General features: G+C 38.7%; 2 pseudogenes; one reads left to right on the top strand and one right to left on the bottom strand.

The window, feature by feature from the left end:
* The first annotated feature begins 4,180 nt into the window (after nucleotides 1-4,180).
* On the top strand, nucleotides 4,181-5,131 carry LOC130719145 (rust resistance kinase Lr10-like; annotated as a pseudogene).
* A 6,128-nt stretch (nucleotides 5,132-11,259) lies between these two features.
* On the bottom strand, nucleotides 11,260-13,505 carry LOC130720872 (rust resistance kinase Lr10-like; annotated as a pseudogene).
* Nucleotides 13,506-17,752: the final 4,247 nt, after the last annotated feature.

Here is a 17,752-nt window from a genome sequence, read left to right as displayed (position 1 = left end):
ATACCCCTGCGACAGTTTTTGATCCGAAAATTTTTCCGAGTTCAGAATACCCTTAGTTACGGCTTATGAAAGCATAGGAACCAAGTTTGATCGAAGAAAAATCGAGCCCCATAATTAACCAAAGTGGCCGAGCCCTATTAGAGGGGGAGGAGGAAATTTCCTTTTCCGAAAACTTGTCCTTTCGCGCTAGTTTATCGTACCTTAGGGTATAGATTACTTCGAGTAACCTTAGTAAGTATCGATTGCTTAGTTTCCGATAGATTCTGACAGTATTCTGTGATTTTATTATAAAGGTGCTTTTGAGGATTTCCCCGAGGACCAACACTTTGAGTGCGAGGAAGCACTAGTTGATCATTCTGGAGAACTTTCAGGTGAGGGCTTCTCACTGAATCTCTAGTTAATGCTTAGGGTCGATGTTTCGACATTGTTTACTGTTTATGCACTGGAATTGTGTGTGATTGGAAAATGTTTTCTGAGGCTTCGGCTGACAATGTAGATGATTCATCTACTGAATGTTTTTGAGATTGACTTACATGCTATGTGCTATGTGGGTAATCTAGGATGTGTGGTGCATGCTTTATATGCTAAGTGCTAAGTGTTTATGATGCGATTTATTGATATATGACATGTTGTTGATTGTGATGATTTAAATATGCTCTGTACTGGAAATCTGAGATTCTGAACGGTGAGAATAGCGGGCAGGTCATGCCGATTTTATTTTGAGAGTTTTGAGAAAGTTTGATAGGACGAACGAGGTTCGGGCCTTGTATAGGGTTTATGGATCGAGACATTCTCTGGAGTCATTTGGGGATTCGAAGATCCCGAGAACTTATAGGAATTGCGATAAGACTAAAAAGGATATTATTTTGAAAAGAAAATTCATAAGACATTAAACAACCTCTAAATCTTTAAGTAAGGGTAATAATCTCGAAAGGAGGCTTTGGATGAAAATCATAGTTTTGGAAAACGAGAAGTGTCGTCGGATCCAAGTGTTGAGTCTGTTGTTGTTGTGCTGTTGGAGCAGCGTTTGTTGTTGTGCTGTTGGAGCAGCGTTTGTTGTCGTGCTGTTGGAGCAGCGATGTTGTTGGGCTATCCTGGGGATAAGTCCGGGGAACCGTTAGTTCCCGAGTATGTGATACTCTTGTGCTGTTGGAGCAGCGATGTGTGTTGTGAAGTGTGTCTTTTGTCGCAGAATCGACTTTGCCTTAGGGTAAGATTTTAGAGACTTTAATTTACCTAGAACACGTGGCGACGTGTCGAGTGAGGACGGAGACGTTGTTTGACTAAGCATCCTGCATTCATGCAACATTAATGGGGTATTAACACAGGACGTACTCTGGACCTCGTCGGATTCCAAAATGGTCATAAGACCCGGATTTCCGTGATAGAGCGTCTGTAGACGTCTCTTGTAGCAGACCGAAATGGCAGACATACGAGTTACGACTGATCTGACTACCGTTGTTGTTGGAGTAAGAGGCACGCGGGCCGAAATGGCACCACCGTGGCTGGTGAAGGGCTGATCCGTTGATGTCCATCCGTTCCGGATTGCATATTGGTTGACTGGGTTAACCTGCATACATATCACGCAACATGCATACTGACTTAGTTGATGAGTGTGGTTGCTATTTGATAAACTTACTTGGAACATGCTAATTGTTATTATTGTCGTTATGATTTTGTGGAACATGCAACCCTAGGAATGATATCTCTAGTTATAAGCCTAAGTGGCTATCTATTATTTGTACCTATTGGGTTTATTATCTACATAGTTCTTTAGAGTTGACCCTCGCGTCTTCTGTGTGTGTTTTGGAGGACAACGCCTTTTGTCAGATGAATATTGCGGATTGGTACACCATGGTCCACCCTTCGGGGGGGATTAGGTATGAGATGATCGATCAGGACGACCCCGGGTCGTGGGTGGTTGACCCCGCGAGCCATCGAGCGACGTATTCGGGGCGCATCATGGAGGACCACGTGGACAGTGGAGGACTCTTGAGGTCAGGAGTGTTGAGGCGATGCTCTATCAGCTTCAACTTGCCACCGGGCGTTCACTGCGGACCAGGATTCGGAGGACCACCGCCGCCACCGTCATCTTCAGAGGAGGAGGATCCCTCAGAGGAGATTCCAGTGGGAGTGCCTTCGGCAGGGTCTAGTGCACCCTCTATTGCGATCATCGATGATCAGGGTTCGGGCCCTAAGCCCGTGAGTCCAGCATCGGAGCGTACTGCGGTTGCGAGGGGAGGACGGATAGGGTTAGTAGACTTGGTCGTTCTGGATTCTGATTCAGACGACGATCATGCTAGCACATAGTTTTGAGTGTTGGTATGAGCTCCTCGAGTTAGGATTAGTGTAGGAGTAGAGTTTTAGCTCTGACAGTCTTGCTTCATTTGTTACTTAGGGGACAGGGTAGATCCGCCTATAGCTTTTTGTGTGGTTTCCTTACGGGAATCACAGAGAGTTGGTTGGACTTAGGAAGTCTTATTTTCAGGCCATTGGGTCAGCTGATTTTCAGTTTTGAGGGATAGTGTTGCGGGCACTTCACCCTTTTCATTTGGTTTGTATATATTGCCTACGGGCGTTGCACTTTTCTTTCCGTCACTGGAGGTTACTCGTGACGAGGTTGCTACTACAGCGGGGGCTGTTTATATATTGTATATTAGTTCTGATTATCGTTATTGTTGGGTTTTATTTAATTCAGTCTTGTCTTAGTTATTATCGAAAAAAAAAAATATTCACGTTTTTCCGCATTAAGTTTATTTTGGTTACTAAAGTGACGCCACCGAAATTGGGGTGTTACAGTTGAGGTTTTCGCTCCTCGGTTTGTTCATCTTCGTTTGGATATGGTATTTTGGGTTCTATTGCAGGTCTTGACGGTGGTGTATCGGTGGAGTACTGGGTTGAACACTTCCTTTGCTGTGTGAGTCAAGTCAAGGGTGTTGAGCTACGGTTCTCTTCCGGCCTCAATGTTCTTCTTGCTTATGCTGCTATGGCGTTGGGTCACTAGTGGTGGTGGATCGCTGGCTTTGTCGGGGCTGCTGGTTGCTACTTGCTGTTATTTTATCTTTTCCTTTTTTCTCCTGTTGGTTGTTTTGTGTCTCAGCTCTATGACATTTGTTGGGTTTTGCAATTGGGTGTTTTAGTCTGTTCAGCAAGATTGGGTCTTTGTTTTTCAAACGAGGACTTATCCTTGCCGGGTAGACATCAGGTTTATGGTTTGGCGTTTTTGTATGGGGTTTAGTGGTTTCTTTGAGGTTTTTGTTGTAGTGGCTGAGTTGGTTACTGCACCCATGTTGAGAGGGGATATTTCTCAACTTCTTTATATATATATATATATATATATTTTATTTTCGAAAAAAAAAGAGTAGAGGAGAAACGAGAGGACCTTTAAAGTAGAAAACACAATCTTGATAAGTCTGGAGAAATGGAGATAAAAAACTTGATCAATCTGAGGATAACTGGGGATGACTCTTGAATCAGCTAAGCAATGAATCTGAATTAGAATTTGCGATGAAAATCAATGTATGGAGCGATGATTAGATCTAGATGATTCCATGAACATGATCATGGTGGCAGGTTGACAACATTGAAGCAACCCTGATACCATGTAAATGAGAGAATAAAATTATTATTGAATTGACGAATTGACTATTGTTACAATTAGTAGGATTGAAGGCACTTCTCCAATATAACTTTGTAAGTAATTAAGAAATCTTAACTAATTTGATAGTCAGAGAAATTTTTATTTTGATAACCAAAGCTGAAGGGATGACTAACTAACTATTTCAAAAAAACCATAAAACTAATAATAAATCTAGAGCTAGATTAGTTGATGTAATTGTCTTAGTATAGTTGTAGAAAAAAGTGTTTACATTTAATATTTATTTATTTGTTTTCCTAATTTTGAATCATATGCATAAATATTATATGTTAACTTTCTTGACTTGATATATCCTACACAGGACTAACAATGGGTGTAATGATGTATGATAAATCTTTTGGCTCTTGGGAATTTCAACCCAGTAATGATATATGAAGAGTTATGGGATATGTCTTGGCAGCATTTATTGAAATAAGACTTATATTTGGTCTCATAATCCTCTCTGGAAAATTGATACATATATATTGGACAAGACATACATCAGCAAATGAAAATATTGAAGATTTTCTTCAAGGGAACTCCCTCAGGCCAATAAGGTACTCATACAAAGATATAAAGAAGATGACTCAAGGTTTTAAAGACAAGTTGGGTGAAGGAGGCTATGGTTGTGTTTATAAAGGAAAGTTGCGTAGTGGAATTTTTGTAGCTGTAAAGATGTTGGACAAACCTAAGGCTAATGGGCAAGAGTTCATTAACGAAGTTGCAACCAGAGGAAGAATACATCATGCCAACGTGGTTCAACTTATTGGATTTTGTGTTAAGGCATATAAACGTGCTCTTGTTTATGAATTCATGCCTAAAGGATCACTTGATAAATATATTTCCTCCAAAGATGACGGTATCTCTCTAACTTATAACCAAATGTACACAATATCTCTTGGAGTTTCTCAAGGTATTTCATATTTGCATCAAGGTTGTGACATGCAAATTTTACATTTTGATATCAAGTCTCACAACATCCTTCTTGATGAGAACTTTATCCCGAAGGTTTCAGACTTTGGTCTGGCAAAACTTTACCCAATTAACAATAACATTGTCACTTTGACTGAAGCGAGAGGAACAATTGGTTATATGGCTCCAGAATTGTTCTATCAAAATGTTGGCGGAGTTTCCTATAAGGCTGATATCTATAGCTTTGGAATGCTTTTGATGGAAATGGCAAATAGGAGAAGAAATTTGAATCCAAATGCAGATAATTCAAGCCAAATTTTCCTCCCTTTTTGAATTTATGACCAATTGATTGAAGAAAGGGAGATAGAAATTGGTGAAGTTACCAATGAGGAAAAGAATAATGTGGAAAAGATGTTCATAGTTGCTTTATGGTGCATACAATTGAGACCCAATGACCGTCCTTCAATGGACAAAGTAATAGAGATGCTCGAAGGAGATGTTGAAAGCATTATAATGCCTCCAAAGCCTTCTCTATACCCAACTGAAACTATTCAAGATCTTGAAAATGATTCTGATAGGTGATGCTTCTAGTTCAATGTGTTTTCTTCAGAAAATTCATAATATATCCTTTACAAAAGGACTCTACTTGATATTTTCTAGTTGTTTGCTTTTCAGTTAGTTTTTGTAATTACTTATTAAAAAATTTATTATATGTTGTTACAATATAATGAAACTAAGTTATTTATTACTTGAGAATTTAAATTTCACGTTAACACCCAAATGATTATAATCTTTAAATTTCTTGAAATCTTTTAATGCTTGTTCAAGTGAAATTAAGCAGAAAGCTAGTAATGTTTCAGGATGGAAAATATTTTTTGAATAGCCATTGTTTTGAATCTATTTTCAAAACCAAAAAAAAAAACTCATTGCCTCTTGTTCTATTCTTGAGTAAAAGCAAATACGCCAAAAACTCTTAGCAACAAAACAACAAATAGTTAACACATATTGATCTCCTTCAACAAAGAATTCAAGAAATTATCTTAAATCTTCCACATCCACAGAAACGCCTTCCAATATTTATGTTTTCGTTCGTCCAAGTAGTTACCGCAGGGGTAAGCTCTCCATAATTGTACAATACATTCTTCCTCATTCAAGGAGACCCACTAGTGACAGATCTCCCTCTAGAAAAATATTTTCCCCACCCATCGAGATGTTGTGCTTATGCCTTGCCTCTTCTTCGTCGTGTCTTCTTTATCTTCGTCGTGTAACCCTTGCTTCTTCTTCCCTTCTCTGGATTTTCACTGGAAGAAAGTGTGGTTCAATTTGGGGATTTATGAAACCATAATCCCAAATTGCAATTAGCAAACGAGGAGCCGACATGCTAGAGGCACATGCCTTCACGTGCCTTCATTTTTCCCTTTTTAAAATTTGTATATTCCACGTGTCGGTCAAGAAAAAAAAGGAAAAGCCACGTTAGCACCTTCCGTTAGTTTTCTAAAGTTTAACTTGCGGAAGGGCAGTCGCAACACTTTTGAGAAATATGGAGGGTAAAAATGTAGAGGAAGAAAGAGTCGGGATAACTTTTACACATAGTTGAAACATCAGGGGAAAAAACCAATTTTAGCCTAATATTAAAATAAACACGTGACCCGCAGGCTAGCCCATATTGTTGAAAGTATTAATCTAATGTCATCTTTAGGATTCGATGGGCTTAACATTTCACCCCATGGCGCTTAACATCGAAGCCCCTTGAGGACTCTGTGCTACAAGGAAATAAAGTTGCGCCCTCACTAACAACAATTGCTTTTGGCGTAGTGGTAAGCGCTTGATCCAACAATTGGTATTAGAGCAAGGTCATGGGTTCAAATCCCTCGGCTAACACTTGGGGGGTGATTGTTGAATTTATTAATCCAAAGCATCACCCTTAGGATTCGATGAACTTAACATCCCACCCCATGACGCTTGACCTCGTAGCCCCTTGAGGACTCTATGTTATAAGGAAATAAAGTTGCGCCCTCAATAACAAAAATTTCTTTTAGCGTAGTGGTAAGCACTTAATCCAACACATATGACTCACAGGCAAGATGAGTCAGGCCGATTCGACTCATAGTTTGTTCGAGTTGGATTTTGACTAACCCAACCACGGGTGAGCCAGGTTAGTTACCAAGTTCGAATCCAAATTAAGAGCTCTAAATTAAAAGTTCAAACTAAAAAAATACTCTCTTTGTTTCTTAATATAAGAACGAAAAAATTACTTTGCAAGTTTGCATCCTTTTAAGAAATCTAGTTAATTTAGTCAGTTGTATTAAAGTTGTTCTCAATTTCTACTTCCGTTGTTTTTTTTAAATAATGGATTTATATAATCCCGGAAAGACAATGAGGATAAAATCACTAGAGAAAGAGCAAAAGCGAAGATTACATCAACAAAACGAGGCTAATCAACAATACGATCGAAGGAAAACCCCCAAAGAGAAAAAAAAACCCTAACTAGGTTTCAAAGCAAAAGACCAACACGTGGCCTTAAAAAGGATTTAAGCAAAACCTTGAAACAAGGATCAATGCCAAAAGCTAATAAATAAAACCCAACAGAGCTAAAGCACTCAAATAAGAGCTTACAAAGCTGCGCAAAAAAAAGGTCCCACAAAAAAATCCTGGAGACAAGCATCCCAAAACTGTACAAGATGCAAAGGAAGAAATAACACACTTACCTCTTGTTCCAACACGCGGATAACTTCTAAGTCGCTAACGGGGTGAACGAGACCCAAAACCTTTCCACGAAGTCACGCCTTCTTCGCTCTTGTGAAATACATGCCAAAAAAACTCACATTTGAGGGAGGAGAGACTCCTCAAGTGAGACATCGAGTGGCTCCAAAAACTTCACCAGTAAGTGTTAAGTTTAAATGCAAATTATATCGTCTATCATGTTTTGAATGATAACAATTTTTAAGAGTATAAGTGTTCTGATTAAATATAACATGTGAATTGTATTTCAGGAAATCACATTTATGCCCTATTTCCCTATCGTCGCTTTATTCAAAGTACAAGACTACATAAAGAGACGCTTTAGAAAAGAAGATGAAAGACAAAGATCATCAAAGGAAGACGAGACAAGATGAAGAAGTCAAACCCGCCTCATCGTCTACACTGGAAAATCAATGGAAGAGTCAAAGTATCAAGCAGATTATAGAAGCAAAGGAACACCATATCTACAGAAGAGTCTAACCAGAAGAAGGATGATCAGAGCTTCAACGCACATCATGGATAAGCTAAGGATGACCAAAGCTACAAGGCAACAACACTAGCAAGGAAATGTCAAAGTTGCTAGTACACTTAAGCTGAAGAAGATCAAGACACAAGAAGAGTCAAATCAATAAGATCGTCTTCAGAAGAATAAGCCAAAGCATCAAGGTCATCTACACTAGGTGAATCTAAAGCTTGACGTCAACACATGCAAGATCAAGAGAAGCTACTCGATCGTCTGAGAAGACTGTACTCAACGTCTACTACGTAATCTATCTCAAGGTTGATCAAAGGAAGCAATGTCAAGAGGAAAGAGCGCCATATTCAAATGGAAATATCTATGAAATTCTTGAGGAGAAAGTACTAGTAGTGCTGAGAAATCACGTGATACTCTACAAAGCACGTTGACCAAGGAAACAAGTACAACCACGTCAACATCAAAATTTTCCTCTTTCTCTCTCCACCAAGAAATGAAGAAATGGAGCAAAGCTTATTCTCTACGCTTACAAATATTAATTTGATGTAGGCAACACAAGACAATCCATTTATGAAGAAGAAGAAGATTTGGTCAAATGCATAAGATACATTCTGAATGACCAATTGAAGAAAGGAATGAAGCATGTGCTAAACTGGGAGAAAAATAGCCAAAGCAAGAAGCATCGTCTGCGGAGGTTAGAAGAACGATGAAATCAGAACTTCTGAAAGGAATAACGTCTACTATAAAACAAAGTTTGTAGCTTCAGAAGAACAAAAAGAAGAATGAGCTCCATAGTCAAATCATCTGATAGAAAGCAAATTAACTGAAGCAAGCATCATCGTCTGAAGAACGGTGAATAAATATCGTCTCAAGAAAGGTGAAGATGACAGAAGCAGAGGATCATCTGAAGAATCAAGCTCGCACTCAACGCAAGTGTTAAAGTCAAATCAAGTACACTTCCCGTTGAAGGAAAAGCCAAGAAAGCTTTGTGTAGAAGTTTCAAAAGATGAAATCTTAAGACCTGACACAATGCTATGAAGGAACCGTGGTGTCACTATCACATTATCATATTTGTACACCAAGGGATAGAAGTTCAGACCTATGCTACCTGCTAGACGACATATTACATCTTTAAGGCAAAAGATCTCCATCAAACAGTACTACGCTTTGACGCAAGTACATTTTGTACTGTTTGATCCAACAACTAGAATCTTCATGAAGTACAAGCTCCAACGACTATAATCCATCTCACAGAAGATTCAGAAGTATAAAGGAAGAAGTGAAGACTTGAAGAACCAGCGCTTATGCTCATAAAGATTGAGCTTCCATTCTCAAATCAAGTAAGCGTGAAAAGAAGCCTCAGTGCTCATCACTTAGAGATGATCATCAACATCGTCTACTTCAACATGGAGAGTAGATCTTCTTAAGAGTCAAATCCTTTATAACTCTCTCATGTAATAGAACATAAAGTATACACTCAGAGTCAAACATCACCAAAAATACTTTATGATTCATGAACTTAAATGTATCTATCATCACTCTTATTAGAAGAGACTATTTGTAGATGAAATGATCTTGAGAAAGATCGTTTGGGGAGAAGTCCTTTAAAGTTGTTGTAAAGGAGGAGTCCCGACAATACTTAGTTAGGGGGAGTCCTACAAATACTCGTTTAGCCTTGAGAGAATGGGTCAAAAAAATACTCAAAAATGCTTGGAGAGGCAGTGGCCAAAGAATACTCAAATGCATGAAGAGGCAGGGACAAAGAATACTTATCCTGCCTGAAGAGGATGAGACAAAGAATACTTGTTTTTCCTAGAGAGGCAGGGTCTAAAGAATACTCAAGTTTCCTGAAGAGGCACGGTCAAAATAATACTTATATGGAGAAGTCATTGATACTTTAGCTTAGTGAAATTTTGGACTTGCCAGTGACTAAATGTAGCCCTATCGTTCTAGGGGTGAACCAGGAAAAAATTGCTTGTGTGCATCGTCTACTTCCCTACTATACATTTCCGCTGCACCAAACGATTTCATCAAAGGTGATATATCTTTAAATCGTTTGGAAATCAAAGATTTTGGTTGACACAATTCAAACCCTCCTTTCTTGTACTACTCTGATCAACTTCAGTAAGATCATCGACTGGTTTCCTTCAATTGCGTCCATCGTACTCATGTCCTCCGGTAACTAAGAGTTGTTGGCCGCCTCCACTTGAACATATATATATATATATATATATATATATACCATCTTTGTTTCTATATATATATATTCCTTGAGAGGGTCTAGTCTCAGGAGGGTTCTTTGGAATTTGCGAAGATTGGGGTTTTGATCTAGGCTTGGGTTTCCTATGATCATTCCTGCTAGATCTCTTTCTCCATTGTTGTTTAGGTTTAGGGTTTAGGGTTTAGGGTTTAGGGTTTAGGGTTATATATATATATATATATATATATACCATCTTTGTTTCTATATATATATATATATATATATATATATATCACTATTTTGATCTTTATTTTGTTCCTATTTATCTGTCGGTTTCAAAATTTCCATACTCATGTCCTCCGGTAACAAAAGGTGATTATGTTTTACCAATTGTACCATTAACTTAATGGTAATAGAAAAATTGAAGAGTCGGAATTCAGAAGAGAGATAAAGAGTATATTAGAAAGTTAAATCCTCACTATGTTCCATAAGAACTATTGTTTAAGGTTGTGGCACAAAGGGTTCGAACCCTGATGATGACTAATTTACTAAGACTATCAAAGGTAATTGCAGGTAAAGGTCCAAGGTTCAAACTCTGAGGATGATCAATTTACTAACATTATTAATAACTAACATTTTCTCATAAAAAAAACCTTTAACAACGATTGTTTGGTGGCAGTAATATTATTGTCTTTAATTGGTACGCAAAATTAAGACTATCAAGTCTCAACACACAAGCCGGTAATGATTACATGTTTGTGTTTGTGTCAATTAGCGACATTGCCACTAAAATATCCATTCCCTCACCCTGCACCTCATGGCCCTTACGTTCCCTTTTTTTCTCCTTTCGTGTTGAAATTGTTCTTCCCATCCTCGAAACAGTTCTTTGGAAATTGCTTGCATGATTCCTTGAACCCTCATTCATAAAACCCCAGCATCCTTATACATTTATTTTGATGTTCATCATAGACTTCAATGATGAGTCTGTTTTAACTCAAAACCGGTTCGAACACAACTTGCTTAGTCGCTGATTTTTGAAAAATTCAATTGACTTTTGGTCCCTAACTTATCACGATTTCGCGCTTTTTGTCTCTTTAGAAAAGAATTAGCAAAATTAGTCTCTCACATTTACACACTTTTGCCGCTTTAGTCCTAAATAGGGATCATTTTTGCAAAGAATTAAGCAATGTGGAGGATCAAAAATGCTAATTTTTTTATTCGGGACAAAAAATGCAAAATCGTGATAAGTGAGAGACCAAAAGAGCTATTATGCCGATACAAAAACTGAAAATGTATTCTCTATCTAAACAACCCCTTTATTAAAAAAAAGAACAAAGTACATTGCTAAACAAGTAATATAAGCCGTCCACAGTGAACAATAAATTAACAAAAATCAATATTCAATCTAATCTTGTTCTTGAATCACTTCCAGCTCTAAATTCAGACGTTTTGCCGCAGCAATAGTACTAGAGCTTGCACTAGTTGAAGCTTTTGGCTGGAAAGGGTTGGTGGGAATTTTCAACTTGTCTCCCTCTCCTTGGAGCATTTGCAACACAGTCTTCATCGATGGACGATGCATAGGATGCCACTGGATGCACCAAAGTCCCACAATGGCTAGTTTCTTTGCAATTCCAAAATCTCCATCTTCATCATCATCAACAGGGACATGCATGTCTCTTCCTTCTATCAAACAGTGAATCCAATCTGGATACAGAACTTGAACATCATTATTTTCTTGACCAGTGTTGTTTACAATATTCTTTCTTCCTCCAACCATTTCTAACAACAACATCCCATAGCTGTAGATATCAGATTTGTAAGACACATTGCCGAAGTTTCTAGAAAAAACTTCAGGTGCCATGTAGCCTAGTGTTCCCCTCGCAGCAGTCATGGACACAGTGCTTCGATTTTTGGAACACAACTTAGCTAAACCAAAGTCTGAAATCTTTGGAGTGTGAGTGTCATCGAGCAAGATAATCAATTCCTGTGGCTATGCCCATAGCAATCTCTTGCATCTTTTCCCATCCAAGGAAGGTAGTCTTATCCTTGTTGTTTGGTGATGAGATGATGAAATTCTGCAGTGATCCATTTGGGAAAAAGTCATAAACTAGAGCTCTATGAAACCCATCAGCGCAGAAGCCAAGCAAGCGAATTACATTGATATGGTGGATTTTGCCCATGGTTCCTACTTCATTGATGAACTCTTTCCCATCCTCTCCCTCTGAGTTGTTGAGGATTTTCACAGCAACCAGAATTTGGGTTGATAATTTACCTTTGTAGACAGCTCCATGAGCTCCTTCACCTAGCTTTTCTTTAAATTGGTGTGTGATTCTCTTGATATCAGCATAAGAAAATCTGGTTGGCTTCGAAGCCTGGTAATCCTTCAAAAAATTCTCAACTCTTGCATGATCCTCCCCTTTCATCCTATAATTTCGATATATTCGAAAGATAGCACTGAGCAAAAAGGCCAGCACAGCTAAACCAATAACTACACCTGCAAATTTCCGAAACATAAACATGAAACAAAAGCATGTGCGAATGAAAACAAAATGGATCAAACTGACATGAGCAATAATTTCTCTGTTATGAACTCACTCATATTAGTTACAAAAAATCATGAAAGTTTGTAATGAACTCATTTTTTTAGTGGCATGATAAAATTGAATTGGTCGAATAAATAGGCTGAGACAGAAGATTTTGTCTCACCTGCAGCGATATAAATTGTGGACAAAGGCATCTTCTTTGATTTGTGCTTTAATGGCAAATTTTCCCAGCATCTGCTGTAAAATTCTTGATATGAGCATCTACCATCAATATTCGTTTCTGGCCATTGCATTGAGAGTGAGTTTTGCCGTACACCAGATGAACTTAATGGCAAATCTTGATCAAACATTTTGGTGCACTGTAAGAGGTCGAAATCAATGACACTCTCGCTGGAGTCAGTGACATAAATTGGGCAAGACAACATATCTTGCGAGTCAGAGGATGTTTGATACGAGTTTCTGAGATGGTGTTGTCCAACAGAAGAACAATCGAAGAAAGTAATACTGGAGTTTGAAAAGGCAGATTGTAAAGGATAAAATAATGAAAAGTTGTGTCTCAGAAGGAGTCTAGGGAGACAGTTCTCAGGATCAGATAGAAATATTTGGTGTGGGTGGCAATATATGGTGTCGACGAGGAGTCTCACTGGGTCTGGAAATGCTGCAAATTCAATAATCATCTGATCATTGTTATTATCTGCATAAGATAAACGGAATGGACAGGATTCATTGTTGTCACCATTTGCTACACTACTTATGAAGAGCAGCAGAATCATCATGCAAGTTTTCATGACTGATCTGCTAATTAGGTCTGTAACTAAAGCATAATTGTTTTATTTTATTCTGTAAATTTGAGAGAAAATGCAATTCAAAGAACTGGAATAAGATAAAGAAGATAAGGTGTGGAAAGACTTCCAAGTTTCAAGTCTACGCGGGTGGCTTGGTCACCGCAGAAGACCCCTTCATCAAAACTTATCCATTCATTTAATTCCAATCGCATTATTGCTAGGGCCGGCTGAAAGAAAGAATTTGACTAAGAGAGAGACAATTGAGTCGTCCTTAATTTAGAAGCATACATATACGTATGAATTATGAATGAAACATGTTGGTTGGTTCGTTCCTTCCCCTACCTTTAGCTAGTTTTTGGTACTCTTTCTTTATATTTGTATTGGGTTCAAGTACCTTTTTTAAAATTAGCAATTCAAATCCTTCTTCTCCTCCTGCGAACTTGCATTGCAATAACTAAAAGGACATGCGAACTTGTTTTGCAACAACTAAAAGACAGAAAGTCCTCCTTCTCTATGCGGCCGTATCACATACTTGTGAGTAATGGACCCACTTAGAATATAAAAGTAAGTATTGTATTGGGGAAAATTTATTATGGACAACTTTTGTGTGGTGCAAAGTTGCACCACCCCCTTTTAACCTACAATAACAGGTTTTTAAAAAAAGGTGACCTCTAATATGCACCACTTTTAGAGTGGTGCAATTTTACACCACTTTTTTTAACCTGCTATAACAGGTTAACACAAACAAAATAATGTGTTGACCTGTTATAACCGGTTAAAGTAAGTGGTGTAAAATTACACCACTTTAAAAGTGGTGCGTATTAGGGAGACCTTTAAAAAAATTAAAAAACATATTTTATTAATCTTTAATTAATTATTAGGTTAATTGAATTAGGTCAAATTAAATAGTCATTAATTAGTTCATCTTCTTCTTTTCTTCCTCACCTAACAACCCATTCCCACCCTAAACCCGACCGCTGCCACCACAACCCTGCCGCCACCACAAACCTAAACCCCGCACCACCACAAAATCGAAAGAGAAAAGCTCTGGGTCGTGGATCTTCTCTAAGGTGGTTGGGTGAAGTTGAAATCGGAAAATTTCAAAAAAGTTGAGACAAGTAGAGGGAAACCACAAGATTTGGTGCCTACGAATTTTTTTTTCCAGATTCGATTGCATCTCCTCAGCCAGCGCTGGCCACCTCCGCTTCTCGCGGCGTCTGATTTCTAGGTTGAGACTTCAATCACAATCCACCTTCTTCTTCTCTTCTTTTCCTTTGATTTTGTATGAGTTATGGGTTTGGGGTTTGGATCTGGGGTTTGTGGGGGGTTTTGGGTTGGTCGTGGCATGGATTGGGAGTGGGTTCTGGGTGGTGGTTTGGATCTGGGGTTTGTGAGGAGTTCTGGGTTGGTGGTGGTGGAGGTTCTGGGTTGGGAGTGAGTTTGTTATTCTTATTTTCATTTAGGTGTTCTTGTTATTGTATGCAATGGATTCTTTGGGTTTTGTTTCTTGCAGGTGGGCGATGTTGCAATCTCTATTCCAAATTCTTATTTTCATTTTGGTGTTCTTGTTATTGTTTAGTGGTTGTGGGGGTTTGATGCTCTAACAGGTTGTTTTGTGAGGAGCAAAATTCTGGGTTTGTCATTTGGTTTTTGGAATCTTGGTTTTATGTGGCTTTGTTTCTGGGTTTTATGGTGTTGGAGAGGAAGAGAAGCTGCAATCTCTTGAGATTGAAGTTGAAGATGGAGGGAGTAAAAGATTGTCGTTTTTTCTTAGAACTACTGAACATGAGTGTGTTGATGATGATGATGATGATAATGGTGAGGTTGATTGTGGTGGAAATGGAATCACTTGTTCCAAAGACGTTGGGGTTGGTTTGTACAATTTGAAGGTGCTTGGTTTGGAGGATTGATGGGTCATGGACAATGGAGGTGCTTGGTTTGGAGGCTGGTCTTGGACAGAGGAAGCAACAATACAGGGGAAGAAGAAGGAGAAGAAGAACAGAGTGATGATGATGAGGAAGAACAACGAAAATGAGGTTTTGATTTATGAAATTGGGAGGTAAAAGATGAAGAGGAGAGGAGAGATTGTGGAGAATTAAGTTTTAATTAACTTAATTAAAATTATCACAAATTAATTTTTGTGATTAATGAATATGTATTTTTATTTTTATTTTTAAAACCGAGAAACCTGCAATAGCAGGTCAAAAGGAGCGTGGTGCAACTATAGACCAGAAAAAACTGGTCCATAATAAACGCCCCCATTGTATTGAGTGAAAAGTGAGCATACAAAGTACAGTCAGGACCTTGGTAATTTACAAATCCTTAGGTTCAGATACATTGAACCTAGAGGGTTAGCTAAATAGACTAAATTACATAAGTTGGGAGGAAATCAAGGGGATAGTAATCAATTTCTTTGACGAGCCTTGGCGATAAAGGGGATGAACCTAGATACTACCTCATGCTTGGTTGTCTTCCTTTTGGGTTGACCTACTTGATTTTGGGCTTGGATCACTCATCTGGTATGTTAACACGACCGGCTCACTCTGAATCCATCATGGAACATAGCTCCCCAAGTCTTGTAGCTAGTCTCTAGCTACAAAAGCCTTCAGAACTGGGCTCATGCTACTTTAAGTCGGTCATTGGTTTCAGGGCCTTAACTTCTTTAGTTTCTTGGACCGGTGTTCTCGGGGGCTTAGCAAATCTAGGACCATTGGAAATGCCCTTTCTCCTTCATCCTGCCATAGTGTTTGGTCATCTTGCATGCTTATCTGGTCGTGTGGTCCCTAGGGATGGCGTAGAGAGCTATCATCACCAGGCTCGAAGCCTTGACATAAATTTTCTAGTCGCTCGGCTCTGGGCTAGCGAGATTAGCTATCATCGTGAGGCTCGGAGCATTCACGATAATTTTAATCGCTCGTCCCGTGGCCGCCGTGGAGATTTATCATCGTGAGATTCAGAGCCTTCACGAAATTTTTTACAATGTGTTCTTCTTTGTTATCTCCGAAAACCTTCTTTTACTTATTCAGTTATATAAAAAAATCACAAAAACAATTTCTCAAACATTCTATCCACAAGAATTAATGTTTTGCTAATGGAACCAATGTTCACACAATTCCCGAGGACGATACGCCCATATCGACTTTACTACGATTGAATCATAAAGGTTTAAGCCAAAAGTAGCACAATCAAGAAAAAAAACCTTTATCGACGCCCTTTGGCTGGGAGGGTGTTCGATTATTGGAGCGGAGCCCGTCTGTGGGTTGGAGATGCATGAGGCGTTGAAAGACTGTTCCTTGTCGCGTTTAGCTTTGAGTTTGTTGCTTACCTCGCGAATGATGAGTGGCTCCGCCCTCTGGTGTATTTCGTCTAATGATTCAGCATGACAAACCGAGATATCCTTGTTCAAATCTTAGGCCCTGAGGTCGTTTTTGAAGGCCTTAATGTTGATCCTAGGGTTCTGAAAAAATATTTTTTTAGCCTCTCACCAACCGGCTACCAACTATTGAACTAGTTGGCAGACATCACCTGATTTGCTTCCAAAGCGATGAGGCGATGTTTCTCTTGTGATAGAGTAGTTTGTACATAAGTGGGTAGTGCCTACTAGCTAGAGTAAGGCCATAGTTTTGATCAGCAGATGTCTGTATTCATGGTGCAGGGTAAGTCCCTAGCACATTACGTTTTGTGTGGTTCTCTTGCATGAGAATTATAGGGAGTAGTTGTAAGGTCTACATGAGTTCTCCCTCTAGAAGAACATATAAGTTAATATATTTTAATGATAACAAAAACAATGGAGACCAGAACCTAAAGCCATGAAGACCATAGCAAAGCTATGTGATCTAGAGATGTCAACAAAGACAAGAAGACCAGATCAAATCTGGAAGAACAATGATAAAGCATCAGCTTCAGGACAAAGAGAAGATCAACATGAAGATCAAGACAAGGTCAAGACAAAGAAAAGAAGATCTAGACATCAACATGAGGATTAAGACAAGGCAAAAAAGAAGAAGACAAAAGGTCTCTTAGAAGACCGACAAGAAGAATGGAGAAGCCAAGCTCAAGAAGAAACATCGAAGACTTGAAGACAAAGGACAAAGAATTGAAGTCAACGCAAATATCCAAGGCCAACTGGACAAAGTCCACGGTATAGCATCATCGACATGCTCAACAAGCTGAAGTCCACAAAGCATTGTCTGAAGACTCTAGAATTCCGCAAGCAAAGCTCAGCGTGTGATGACCCTAGATTAGTAGTGTTTTTAGGGTCATTTCTTTGTTTGGTTTGAGTCTTTTTGTTGCGTCTCAAGTAGTGTTTCATGCATTCTCATGCATTTTTATCTTTATTTGTGTTTTTACTTTGTTTTGGTAATTTTGTAGTTTTATAGGGACCTTTCATGCATTTTAAGTAAGTTTAGGACTTGCATATCTTTTCTGCTTGAATTAAGGGTCCATTGTGCTAATAAA

This window comes from Lotus japonicus, chromosome 5 (genome assembly GCF_012489685.1).
Source record: "Lotus japonicus ecotype B-129 chromosome 5, LjGifu_v1.2".
Classification (NCBI taxonomy): domain Eukaryota; kingdom Viridiplantae; phylum Streptophyta; class Magnoliopsida; order Fabales; family Fabaceae; genus Lotus; species Lotus japonicus.
This window is presented reverse-complemented; position numbering and strand designations above follow the sequence as displayed.